This window comes from Aptenodytes forsteri, unplaced genomic scaffold (genome assembly GCF_000699145.1).
Source record: "Aptenodytes forsteri isolate BGI_AS27 unplaced genomic scaffold, ASM69914v1 Scaffold193, whole genome shotgun sequence".
In the NCBI taxonomy this organism is placed as follows: Eukaryota; Metazoa; Chordata; class Aves; order Sphenisciformes; family Spheniscidae; genus Aptenodytes; species Aptenodytes forsteri.
Genome location: NW_008795405.1, coordinates 11,426,497 through 11,437,050, shown reverse-complemented (window position 1 = coordinate 11,437,050; position 10,554 = coordinate 11,426,497). Strand labels below are relative to the sequence as shown.

General features: G+C 44.5%; 1 long non-coding RNA gene across 1 annotated transcript; it reads left to right on the top strand.

Moving 5' to 3' along the window:
• Positions 1-2,924: 2,924 nt before the first annotated feature.
• On the top strand, positions 2,925-4,354 carry LOC103900175. The gene is made up of 2 exons (XR_002086206.1): positions 2,925-3,137; positions 3,937-4,354. It is a non-coding gene; the product is annotated as an uncharacterized LOC103900175 (long non-coding RNA).
• The last annotated feature ends 6,200 nt before the right edge of the window (positions 4,355-10,554 follow it).

The window sequence follows — 10,554 nt, the reverse complement described above, 5'->3', positions numbered from 1 at the left end:
TGCTCCCCTGCAAGAGCCTTGGAGCAGTGGGGTTGCAGCAACATCTCTGAATTTTGTGGATTTTGTAAAGGTCAGGAAAAAGACAATTCTTTCATTAGAATTCTTACTAACATACATTATAACATAAGATAAATGATATTTGCACAGCAAAGAGTAACTAAAAGATAATGTTTATGCTTTCCCTCTATATTTGTTTATATAGTCTTTGGGTTGTGTTCGCTTCATATTAGCATTTCATGTTCCCTCTGACTGATTCTTCTTTCAGTTTGAGTCAGTGGATGTGACCTTATGATGACATTTGCAGAGAGGCAGCAACTGCAGTAGCTGCACGCTCTCCCAAAGCTCACTGGCAGGGCAGGTCCAGGCTGCGACATCAGATACCTGAAATGGGACTTAGGACCCCGGATACTGGGTGTTCCCCTTTGTGCTCATGTCATATTTCCAGAGGAGTGAGGACTCCATTTTGTTTGTAAGGTAAAAATTTTCTGTGAGGAGCCACAGTGCAGAAATGGAAGTTGTACACTGAGCCGAAGTCCACCCTGACTCGGGGGTGTGAGTCAGGAGCCATTAGCGTGGGATAAATTCCTCCAGAAAGGGGAACTATGTTTTGAGTAGAGTGATCTCAAACACCTACTTTTTGGCAGCACTGAAGTATTTAGGCAGCAGAGTCAGCAAGAAGTAATGATGTATATTGTATTCCCTACCCCTGGGCACGTGTGACATCCTGCACCTTTTCCCATACGAGTGCCTCTGGCTCCTTGCCTCTCTCAGGGTACTGGGGCCAAAGCAATCATTAGTTCTTGCAAAGGAAATTGAAACCACCTTCCCCTGTGGGAGTTTCTGTCTTCTTGTTATTTGAATGTGGGTTGTATAGCAGGAGGCACAGGAGAGTTGCTTTTGGTTCTGGTGTTTGCATTTAATCTTTGGGAGTGTCTGATGGAAGCACAGCATGGCAACACTGAATGCAAAGCTCTGCTCATGGAATATGAAAAAAGTAGAGATGTGTGCCACAGGTCTATGCTCTCAGTGAAATATGCCACCCAAAACATCTTGCTGTCTTTCTACAGTAAAAAAGTTCAGACTTGATATAAGTAACAAGGGAACAGTTACTCGTATCAACAGTTACCAATTACCAACAGTAATTGGTGCACAAAGCAGTATGCTGTTCTGTGGCAAAGTATTATAAGGATTTTCTGTCCAGGGACTGTTACTGTCACAACTAATCAGTATTTTCTTCCTTTCAGAATAGCCACCCATGAGCCAAGTGTTTGGGTGCAGTAGAGTTACTCATCGTTGGTAGTTATAGGCTATGGACAAGAATACAGTTTGTGCTAATGTCCATTCTCACCTGCATTTCATCATGTGATGGCACATCTGTGGCAGCTCTGCACACAGAATGAGTCTGTAACAAGCTCATCGGTCTCCCGGGATGCACAAATGAACTTTGCTTTTTTCACCAACCTCAGTTGCCTGATTCGGTTTTTTCTTAAAACAAAACAGCACTTAGTAGAGCTGAAGGGCTACTTAATTCAACTAATGGAAGTGGAGACTCTGAACAAACCCCAAAATTAAGGAAATGTTAAATGTGCTTTCCTAACCTTAATTCTGCTCGCTATTTTGAGGAAACATGAAGAATAAAGCAAATCTTGCTGTGTATTTCTTCATTTGTTATTTCCATGTGGTCATCCTTCTTTGTCTTCTCTCAGATTCAAATCTCTTTTATTGCGCCTGTTTGTGAGACCCTAGCTGACTCCCCCATCAGCATGAGTTGGCTATTTCCATCATTTTCTATTTAAAGAGAAAGCAAACAGATCTAATATGCAGTGTCTGAGTTTGAAATCTGTCCCGGAAAATGGCGTAAATTTATGTATTTATTTTTGCAGGTGACATTTTGTAATCTCTTGGAATGTCTTGGGGTTAAGCTGAAAATGCAGATCTATAACTGTGCGTGCCCCAGGGGAAATATTAACAAATCTGATGCAATGTTAATAAATCATAATGATTGTTATTATTATGCTTTGGATGTGTTGTAATAAAGCCACAACATTGTTTTATTGGGAAAAAAAAATCAACCCCCAAATGTATGATTTCATTCCTGTACAGTAATATTTCTGTAATTAATATTTCAAACTTCTATGAGGTCTTCCTCTGAGGATACCAAAGTATTTCACAGATACTAATTAAATAAGGTCTTATTCGGCAATCTCTATCCATATAAGAAGTCTTGGCTTCCCATCTGCAAGGAATTTTGAACTCTTCTCTAAAGTTAATGAGCTTGATTATTTCCAATTCACTAATGTAGAAAATGAGACACAGAGGAGTTAAATGACTTACTCAAGACAAAAGAGAGAGTTAGTGGTATCTGAAAATAGATCTTCTGAAGCAGAGTTCTGCACTTGTATCAGAAAATGGTGCAGCAGCGTTCACAGGAGCTCCAAATACATGAAAGGGGTGCACGGGGCTTTGCAAGGAAACCCAGGAATGTGGGAGGGAAGGGAATTGCAGTGTGCTTGGTGTGAATGGCATGGGGAACCATCTGCCATGTTCATAGTTGATGGGACTTTGAGTCCCAGTACCTTTTTTATAATCAAACAGTCCATCCTGGAAGACGTAGGCACCCTTGTCCCTGCCAAACATGAATCTGCATCACAATATTGGCATTTTTCCTTGAGTTCAGTGGGACATCAAGCTGGCCATAAGAGTGCCAAGGGTGTGGATCTGATGAGAGACTGCCAAAAGGCAAGCAGAAGTGTTAAATGTGGGAAATAGATACTCACTCTTGGTTTTAAGCCAAGGCTGGTTACAATCTTAAAGTAATATCAGGGAAAAAAGTGCTGGGTGTTGTTTAAAACTCATGGAGGGTTGGCTGACATGTTTTCAAGGGCGTAAGAGTTTCACACCCTCTTGGTGACGGCATCCAGGGCTCCTTTGCCTGCCACAGTAACTGCTGAATGTCCTTAACTTTGGACAAAACAACAGCCCTAGCACTAGTTATGAGGGGCAGATGGTTTTACGGGCAGCAGAGAAGGTGGACGTATCAGATACTGGCCATCCTGTCATGCTGGAGCAAGCCGGATCGAGGAGCAAGCATGGAGAGGGAATGATGCTGGTCCTGAAAGACCCTAAAAGCAAAGCAGGTGAGTTGGAAGGGACTTGCTAAACCGGTTCCTTTCAGGATTGCTTTTGTTAAGCCTTAGACAGGGGGTGTTTATGCACTGACAGGGTGAGTACAGCTAGCCTGAGGCTCGACAAGGTGCTCAGAAAGGAAACCAGACCCATCGCAATCTAGGCTTTATTCTCTTTATATGCAATGTTTTGCCATGGGAATCAGTGAAGCAGGAGCTGAAGGAAAAAGCACAGGCATCATTTTGATACTGTGTTTTACGGTTTCCCTTCATTCATCGTATTAGCTGGACAAATACATAGAAACCTTCCCAAACTGAGTATTATCCCCATGTTCCAGCTAATCCAACAGTGACAATTCTCCTGTATGTGCCTGACTGTTTTCTTCTAGCTCATCCCTGGATCAGTGCTATCTCTCCCTTGGCCAGCTTGCCCTCTGCCAGATGTGGCGAAGATGGCTACCATTTCACATTTATGGCCTTGAGGAGTCTGAGAGAGGGTCTGTTGTTCATGTTTATGTGGTATGAGAGCAGTTCTTTTCCAGTAGTAAGGTCTTGCAAATACTACTTGGAACAGGTTCACAGCTGCTTTTGTCATCTTTTGGAATCCTGAAGTCTCAAACTTGCAGCCTTAAAAATATACAAATCACTCTAAAACATCAATAAATACCCACGTAATGTTTGCCTGTTTTGTTTAACAAGCAGCAGCTAAAAGAAAAGTAAATTGAGTTCCCTTCTCCCCAAGTAAATAAAACTCTCCAGGACAACATACTTTACTTCAAAATTATAAGGCAATTTTTTTTTTTCTCTTTAGGTTCCAGAAACATGTCCATATATGGTCTACTTGTCAGGGACAATAAATAATGATGTAATAGAAAGGTCAACTTTGTGTCATTTAGCTACGGGATGCTTGATGAAGTGAAGTTCTTCAGATAATGCAACAAAGAAGAACTTTAGGATGGGTAAAAGTTTCTGCCGTGCATCTTCAAACAGGAAATCTGAGATTCAGAACAACTTATATTTTGGCTTGTATTCACTGATCATGGGGTGATCCAGAAATAAACTCCAGGCTTCAAAGCGAGAGTGTTTCAAAGCTGTCCTGCAGTTGATCGAAACATCCAGGCAAAGCAGGGAGATGAATACCAGCAAGGATTTTCTGAATTAAGACTTAATCAAGGAGATAACCCATTTCAACAGTACTATTACCCTTTTATTTCAGAACAAAAAGGTAATGCAAATATGCATGTTTTGAACTTATTTATCATTTTCAATCTGTCAGTTTGCTATGTCTATGCAAATATTTATTCCTGTAGCAGTTTGTAACCTAACACCCTAACACAGTCTTGGGAGTTTCTGTGGTTTGGTTTTGGTTTTTGTTTTTTTTCAAATAAGCCATAAAACACTCACTGGTGTTAAGCAGAACTGTAGCTCTGCCATTTCCTTATTTTTCTTTTACTTGCAGGTGATGCTTATGTCTTTGTCCCTAGAATAGCTTGCTCAGAAATAATTGTCATTGTTGTGACAACATGCTAAGGTACAATGTAGTGTGCAAGGCACAGTGTGAAGGAAAAAAAATTACATCAGCAAATTATTCCTTTCATTTATAAATTTCCAGCTGGTATGACACAAAGCTAACATTGCACTGATTGCTGTGTGAATTAATGCTTTCTGAGAAGAAATAAAAGCTTGCAGGTGTATGCATTTCCAGTAAAGAATTTGCACAGAGTCACAGTTTGATGGCATCATAACATATGCCAGACTGATAGGTGACCTTATTTGACAGCTGGGGCTTGACAAGGGGATTTGTTTGCTTGGAGGATTCTTTTGGGAAGCCTGGCTTTGCTCCTTCAGCACTGGGCTAGAACTTGAGCGGCTTGCATAAGCTGTCATTACAAAATATATTTGCCTGTTGCCACAGCTGGATGGCATGAGGTGTCATCCTTCTAACGTCCCAGCTCTGGCAGATCTGATGGGCACTGAAATTTTTCTCTTTTTAAAGAAATCATTTGCTTCCCAGCAGTAGTTACCCAATATAATATCCTTTGAGAACTGCAAAGATTTATGTGGAAACTGACCTAAAATACAGCAAAAATGTGAGTACTTTAAGTGCTGCAAATTGGTCTAGTTTCCACTGCCATCAGAGGATCTGACCTGAAAGGTGCCGCAGCAAGAGCTAAAGTGGAGGCTTGGTTTACCATGAAGACTTCCAGACGTGTTTACCTTCCCCCCGTGTGTGCTCCTGCTGCTCTCAGAAGTAAAAACACAAACACATGGAAAGGCAAATACGTATCTGAAGAAGCTGGGGCTCAATCATTCCTTGCAAAAAGCAAAATGAGCAAGCCGCTCCTCTTCTCTCTCTTTTGCAGCCTCTGAAGACTTGTTTTTGTTTATAGAAATGTGATTTATCATACCCTGAGCCATAAATACTGAGGTCCTGTATTGAGTTACAAGCTGACTGGGGTAAACTCAGTGCAAAGGCAGGCAAAGTCCCTGGCTCTGCTCCCTTAATGACCTTGTCACTCACCTGCCACCCTCCTCTGACAGCAGTAAGTAATTCTGCTAATTCTGCTGCCTGCGATCTATTGAAGGAGGACAGGCAGCCTCGCTAAGCTTTTCTTTAAGGAAGTGCTGTCAATGGGGACCAGTTGTTTCAGATGCTAATGGTATTGAATAGCACGGTTCTGCATGTTCAAAGCCAGCTGTAATCCTTGTTGTTTATTTATGTTGCATCAGGGATCAGAGGCCCATTCTCCCAAACACGGTATGTTTACAGAGCTTGTAGTCCAAATATAATAGCAACCTAATTCTGTTTGTCTGTGGCTTTTGCCATAATGTGAGTGGTTACTAATAGCCACCCTGGTGAGTAGTACCTTTCGTTTCGAAGATCTGCCAGGTACAGCTGCTCATTAACACAGGACAGAGCGTCACAGCCTGGCCCTGGCACCAGCATTTCATTTCTAACCTTACATTCTGGTCACTGGATGCAGCTAAGTTACCTCTGCCTGGCACAGGCCTGATTTCTACATCTAAATAAACAAACTCTCTCTTAGATAGGGATGGCAAAATTAAGAATCAGGATCAAGCCCTATGCCCTATGTGGAAATGATGATAAATTTAGATCCAGAAGATCTTGTCAGACTGAGCTATTAAATGGCAGCATGGGCAGCAGTATCCTAAGACATCTCTGCCAAGAGAGATCACTAATGAAGCCATTCAGACCTGAAGGCAAAGCAATCTCTAAGGAATAATAAGGGCACTATACCCACAGCTTTAAAAATCAGATTCTGCTTGTACAGCACATGCAATGCTGTGTGCTACCTGCACGTGAGGATGGGCTCTTGGTCTGCCAGAGAAATGTAGGGGACAGCCAAACATTAAAACCTCCCCCAAATCCTGAAGTTAGAGTGAACAGTAAACCCAGCATTTAACATATAAATCTGATTCCAATACTTTAAACCTACAGTAAGCAGGCTCAGAGCAAGCAAATCGATTCAAGTTGCATTTAGAAAGACCACTTTGGCCAGATCTTACTTATCCAAACTGGTTCAACCATTCCTAGCAACAAAGATTGATTTTTTTTTCACACCTTTGTTACAGAAGCTTATAGTGCATTAGTCTAATGGGCTTTCATGACATTGTGGTAGTTCACCACTGGCCACAGATGGGATTAGCTTAGCCCTGCTATGTCAGCTGAGCCAGGGTAGTGCCAAGCGATGCCACCAAGCTCAGCCGCAGTGAAAGAAGGTTAAACTGAATCAGGCTGCATTGCATTAGCCTCCAGCTGAGGGCATGTGCTGGGCCTGTTACTGCAGCTCATCTGGCTCACTGTGGCTTGTTACAGAAAGAACTTGAACAAGTGCCTGAGCCTCGTGGCTCTGCAGCTTCAAACAAAAGCATCTCCAGGTGGGAGGGTGGTGGCTCTGCTCTGCTCCGGTTGGGGCTGTTGCACAGGGAGCTGTACGGAGGAGGCACGTGTCGTGCCTCCTGCCAAACTCAGACACACCACGCAGGTCAGTCTGAGGTAAGGGAGACAGGCAGAGGGAAGCAAGAACAGTTTGAAGCCCAACTGGAACCGTCTCTGCTAAGGGTCAGGACAGCCAAGGCTGTCCTTGGCTATCAGGACCAACCCAAAAGCTCCTGCAGCCCCAGGATGTGACCCTCACACCTTCATTGGGGTTGTGCCAGTTAGATGAGCAGAACTGAAAGCTTTTTCTATTTTGGGCCCCACAGCATTTCTTCCTGCAGGATGAGTCAGTGGCGGGAGCTGCAGCCAGCACTGTGGTTTCTGCACTCCATGGAACTCCTGTCAAAATATTTAGATTAGTGAGGATCACCAACATGCAGGGGAGGTTCTCCCTTTTCTCTGGGAGTGGGTGGGACCCAGTTAACCCGTACAGAGAATAAGAGGGTGAAATAGCAGTGATTCCCAAACTCAAAATCTTCCTTTTCCCTCCCTGTGCCTCAACGAGGTGTGAAACAAAAGAAGGAGCGAGGGGAAGATGTCCAGAAATGGCCTTTATACCTAGATCCATTGGGGAGTTAGTGAGGCATCTAAATCAGTTAGCTTATCTGTGCCAGAGTGCGGAGTTGCATTGGCAGTGGTCTCCTGTACGCTCCTCAAAGCCCTGACTGCCCATGAAGGGACTCTAACACCCAGCTCAGAAGCACGGTGAGGCTGGACCCACTGCCTGCTCTGCCTCCTGTGCTCTCAGGATGCTGGCGGTAGGACTGGGGTGGATAAAGAGGGGGGATCTGTGCCCCATGCTCCACTGGTGCAGGTTGTCCTCTGAGAGGAGCACTTTCATCTCCATTCTTGCCTCCTCCAAAGAGTCATTGTGCATCGCCTCCATTAGGAGCTTACGATCAGATCCTGCCCTCTGCATTAAGTGCTTAGTTAAGGTCTCTGAGTCACCACTGGGGCCAGGTCCCTACATTTAGGCATTGCAGTGCTGGATGCTGCAGACAAGCCCTCTGACTCCAGCCCGTGGGTTTCACACATCCGCAGCACACCAGTTACTGAGTGAGTACATAGGCTGATGGACTATGAAAGTGCTGCCCAGCATGCCAGGAGTTGAGCAAGCCAAGCAGCAGCAGAAGCTGCTAGGAAAACAAAGCTGTGTCATGGTTCTTGGCCAGGCACGGGCTGGAGGGCAGCCAAGGACAGGTACTGGAGCGGCTGGGGCACGGGGCGGGCAGCAGCTCCATATGGGAGCTATCAGCGGTTTGATGCCTGGACTTGGTTCCTTGGGACAGCAAGGGTCATAGCAGAGCTGAGGCACACCAGCTCTCACTGGAGAAGGTAACCAACAGCAGCCATGAGAGATCTGGCTGAAAATAAAAAAAGAAAACCCAACAAAATTGGGTTGCATTATTTACAGCAACAAAAGGTTTTATTTTGGCAGTTTTCATGGCTGTAAAATTCTTCCTTCATCATTAAAAGTCATAATGTCAGTCTGGGCTTCCCTTTACCCAGAACTCTTCCCACTTCTTCTGGGTGTGCTTGGAGTCTGAGGTGGCTGTTGATGTGGGAGATATCACCATTTCTGAAGTGAAAAGCTTAAATCCAAGATTTTATGTTACTTATGGCTTGATTCAAGCTCTTGCAATTTCTTCAAACTGTATTAGTTTCTTTTTTAAAAAAATTACGGTTAAAGAAACAAACATGAGTGTCTTGACATGCATAGATACGCCTCTGTCGCCATTTGGGGAACTACCATTTCCTCCAGGTCAGGACCATGTCTTGGCCATGCACACAGCAGCGAGGACTGCTAGAGCAGGGCAATCTCCTGGCGCAAGGCTCACAGCGTGCTGGACATTGACATGGGTGCGAGTCCCTGGGCAGCCAGGCTGCCCCAGGCGCTCAGTGAGCCAGGGTGAGAGTCCCAGCCTGCTGGAGACAGCAGCCGTGCAGGGAAGGGGAACTGAAGGCTTTGCTGTCAGTGGTGCCCGGTGTGGCAGGAGGCAGGTCCTGAGCAGCAGGAGGCTGGGTGGCTCTGCCAGCCTCATGCCTGTGGCTCTGCCAGGGGGCCCAACTCAGCAAGGCCCATGGCCAGGTAGGGCAGGGCTGTGGGGAGCTGGAGACCAGCCCTGCTGTGGCATCACTGGGGCAGGGACTGACAGCCCCAGGGTGGGGTGCAGGCAGCTTTGTTGGCAACCACGCTGGTGCACTCAGCCAGTCCCTTGCCTCTCTGCACCTGGGGGACATGCCTCCACAGTACCTTTCTGCTGGCTCGCTGTCCTCCCCTGCCCTGTCCACAGACAGCTTGTACCCGTTGCTCCTCGTCCCAGCACTCCCCATTATTTTACACAGTTCTCACTCACTGGTGTGCTTATAAAAAGCAAACCTATTACCCCTTGGTTGTCATGCTCTTAAAAGAGGCAAGCTCTCCCATCTTCTCCCATGAAATAAGTCCTTGGCTCTCTGGCATCCAGATGAGATCTTGCTAGAGCATCGAACCATTCATGGCATTAGTACTTCCCTATCACGGCTGGAAATACTGCAGTATTTTGGATTGTCTTTGCCTTTTTGAGTCCACGCTGCAGTGATAGTTCACAGTCATTCTGTGATTGCTGAGCGTGCCCTGACGTTTCCCCATTTCTCTCATTTCCAGCTTTCAACCACTCGTTTTTACAAGGTAGTCTGACCATAAGTCTTAAAGCTCATGACCTTGAACTTTGTTCTGTGAAAAGCAAAGAATCAGAAGTGAAACTGAGCAGTGTCGTGTTGCTCTCTTAGCTGAGTGAAACAAAGTCACTTCAAAGAATAGCTTTGCATGTTGCTCGACAGATCTCCAGATAAGGTGGAAAAAATTACTCCATGAAGTCACTTTACACTTCATGGTGGAGAACCTGCCCTTGCAGAAAACTGGCAAACAGACAGACAAACCTCTTCCCTTAATTTTCTGCAATTAGAGCAAGAAATAAAACAAACAAAAAAACAAGAAAAAGAGATGCCCATTGGCATTCTCCTAAATAAATTCATTTCAAAGCTATATCTCTTTAATCTTATGGGGACTTCCTTTACCTATTTTTCTCTCGAGCTGTGGGAACCAGAATAAGTAGATAAAAACCTGCCTTGCTTGCGGCAGCTCCCTTCCCTTTTTTAAACACCAGCTAAATCAGTTACTTCTATGTGATAGAAAGGAGTTAGTTCATTAAGTTTACATGCAGATTTTAGCTGATAATGTTCTCTCCCTGGTGAAGGATTTCTGAAGGGTTTTCTGGTGGGTCTAATCAAAAGGCAGAGCTGAATAAAAGCACAAAATAGTTGAGTTTCTTTCTTTCATTTTCCAGATTTTGATGATCACAATTTCCTTTTACAGGAAAGCAAAAAAAAATAATGGCTACAACAGCAGCAAATACTCAAAGACAAACGATAGGCTGCGAGGAATACAGTCTGTACAGCAGCTTGAGTGAAGACGAGCTTATAAAG